This window comes from Rhinopithecus bieti, unplaced genomic scaffold (assembly GCF_001698545.2).
Source record: "Rhinopithecus bieti isolate Rb0 unplaced genomic scaffold, ASM169854v2 scaffold_23202, whole genome shotgun sequence".
NCBI lineage: Eukaryota > Metazoa > Chordata > Mammalia > Primates > Cercopithecidae > Rhinopithecus > Rhinopithecus bieti.
Window position 1 is genome coordinate 1 of NW_016810622.1, and position 3,266 is coordinate 3,266.

Sequence of the window (3,266 nt, forward strand, 5' to 3'; positions counted from 1 at the left end):
TTGCCTGACTTTGCTCAGCAGGGTAACTGAGCAAAGTCCAGATAGAGGAAGGGAGGTTTTGTTTGTTTGCTTTTGTTGTTGCTGTTGTTCTGAGACGGAGTCTCGCTCTGTTGCCCAGGCTGGAGTGCTGTGGCTCAGTCTCGACTCACTGCAAGCTCCACCTCCCGGGTTCACGCCATTCTCCTGCCTCAGCCTCCTGAGTAGTTGGGACTACAGGCGCCCACCACCACGCCCAGTTAATTTTTTTGTATTTTTAGTAGAGACGGGGTTTCACTGTGTGAGCCAGGATGGTCTCGATCTCCTGACCTCATGATCAACCCGCCTCAGCCTCGCAAAGTGCTAGGATTACAGGCCTGAGGCACCACGCCCGGTGAGGAAGGGAGGTTTTTGTGTGATTTCCCCTTGGGTCTAGCACACTCTGTGAGTCTTACAGCTGTCATGTCATGTAGTACAGTAATAGTCAACCTTGTCCTCAGACTGCAGCCCCGTGATGTGTGGAATTCCTGCACTGGAAAGAGCACTGTTGGATCCTGAGAAGCAGGTGGGAACCCCAGAGCCCTGGTGCTTATCTGAGTCTTATTTGAAGTTCAGGAGACATCTGGGAGTGCTCCCTGGCTCCTGTTGGTACCACCGTATCAAATAGTATTCAACTGGCCGGGCGCAGTCGCTCAAGCCTGTAATCCCAGCACTTTGGGAGGCTGAGTTGGGCGGATCGCGAGGTCAGGAGATCAAGACCATCCTGGCTAACACGGTGAAACCCCATCTCTACTAAAAAATACAAAAAACTAGCCAGGCGAGGTGGCGGACGCCTGTGGTCCCAGCTGCTCTGGAGGCTGAGGCAGGAGAATGGCGTAAACCCGGGAAGTGGAGCTTGCAGTGAGCTGAGATCCGGCCACTGCACTCCAGCCTGGGCGACAGAGCGGGACTCCGTCTCAAAAAAAGAAAAATAGTATTCAACTTTGAGGCCATTGCTCAGGGTGCAGGGGCGTGTGGCCCTTGCTCCCAGAGATGCAGAGAGGGAGAGAGGCTGAGTCAGCACCTGCTGGGAGAGGGAGCCTGCAGACACAGACACAGCACAGTGGGGAGCAGAGCCAGGTTGCAGCTGCTGGGGGATCTGAGTTATGGGGGGCGGATCAGGCTGAGGCCACCCTGGGCTCAGAGCCCAATCTCCACTCATGCAGTGATAGAGGAGCAGGAGGAGAGGAGTCAAGGCCATGGTGGACACAGCTGCCTCTGAGGCCACAGACCTGAGTTGGGCTGCCCCAGGCCTCTGGTATCCCAGCCCTCTCCCCACCCTCTGTGCTCACAGAGGAGGGGCTTCCTATGCAAATGAGTCCCCCCATTGCCTCTGCCCCAGGTGCACTCACAGGGTTCAGGCCTTTGGACAGGGAGGCTGGCATGAGGCAAGAGTTTGCCCCATGGGTGCGGCCTAGGAGGAAGCAACTGCTGGAACCACACAGGCCATTGTCCAGGGGACTCTGTCAGCCCCAGAGGGGACAAAGCTGCAGAGTTCTCAGAGGAAGCAGTGAGTTAGTCCGGGGGCGTCTATCAGTTCAACGTTCCCCAGCTGTGAGCACCTGTCCCACAGAAGCCCCTAGAGAAAGTCTCACCGCACCCCCTGCCGGCCTCTGGGTGAACTTCTCCTTTCTTTTTTTCGCCCGGGCTGGAGTGCAGTGGCCGGATCTCAGCTCACTGCAAGCTCCGCCGAACTTCTCCTTTCTAATGGTCCGGAATCTCCCCTTCCCTTGTCTCCCTGACTCCAGGATTCAAACATGTGAGAGGAACCCCTAAGGGGAATAATGGAGCTGTGGTCCCCACGCAGCCGCCCCTGAAATGGGGCCTCTCTCTAGGGATGGTGGCCCAGTAGGGAGGCCCACGTGGAATCGTGGCCCAGGAGAAAGCTTGATCTGCTGCGAACTGGGCACACAATGCCTGAGCTGAGGGCAGAGGGGCTCTCTCCACAGGGACAGCTCAGAGGAGGAGGCGCTTGCTGGGGATGCTTAGTGTGACCAGGAGTTCACCGAGAGTGAAACAGATCTTCACACAAGGGAAAACAAGCCGCGGAGATGCTCAGCCCCTTCCAGGGTAAGGCACTGAGACTGTGGGCACTGGAGCGGCAGCTGCAGGTATAGAGGTGGGTGTGTGTCCCAGGCCTCCCGCAGGGAGGATGTGCGGGACCCTCAGGTGATTCTCTTCCATCTGCTAGGGAGATGTTGTGCCTATTGTCAGTTCTATGAGAGACTCGGCTCTGGGGAAGTTCCAGGACAAGTTCTAGAACTTGGGACAGGAGACCTTGCAAGGGACGTTCCTGGCCACCTGCAGGAAGATGACAGCAGAGGAATTAGGGAGGGAGTGGAGTGGTATGTGTCTCAGAGGTGGGGGACAGGGACAGGGACAACTGAACTGCAGGCTGTGGCAGAGGAGGAGATGGTCCAGAGTGTGTGGTAGGTGGAGGGCGACTTTGAGAGAGGCTGTGAGGCTACCGCTGACAGGGGTGAGGCAGGTGGAGAGCATATCTGAGGGGCTGCAGTGGGTCTGGTTGTACCTTTGTCACATTGTGGTCATGACACAACAATGTGGAAACAGATTAGCATAATTTAGAGATAATCAGGGCCACAGGCTTGCTTTTGTCTTCTAAAAGTGTAATGCAGATGTCACCCACCAGACAGAGGACTTGGAATAAGTCATTCATTCATTCTTTAAACACTTATTTAAGGAAAGCCTGACATTTCAGACACTGGGGATGTAACAGAGGTTTGGGGACAAGGCCCAGGCCACTGGAGCAGGAGGAGCTGGACACAGAATGGGAAGGGAGATGACCCCAGAGCACAACCCAGGATTGAAAACTTTCTAATGTCCACTAGAAGAACTGACTCTATTTTAGAGTAAGGGTTATTCAAAGATCTTTCCCTCTCCAGCATGCAGCTCAGGCTGAAGGGGCATCTCAGTGACTGCAGGGCCTATGGGTGGCAAAAGCTCCGAGACACCTCGGCTGTGACCTCACATGGGGGTCAGGTGGAAGAGCAGGCAGCGGGGAGAAGGGCACAGCCCCTGTCCCAATTGAGGATACAGCAGCAATGCTGGTGATGGTGGCCATGGGAGTGTCCCAGTCAGACATCCCTCCAGAAGAACCTGCAGGAGGAGCAGAGGTGACTGATGCCCTTCTGTCCCTGGGCTGCATCCAAGCAATGAGGAGCCAAGGGGTGGCCACAGCCAGGTCTTCCCGCAGGAAGCAGGGATCCTCTAATGAGCACCCCCCCCCCCCC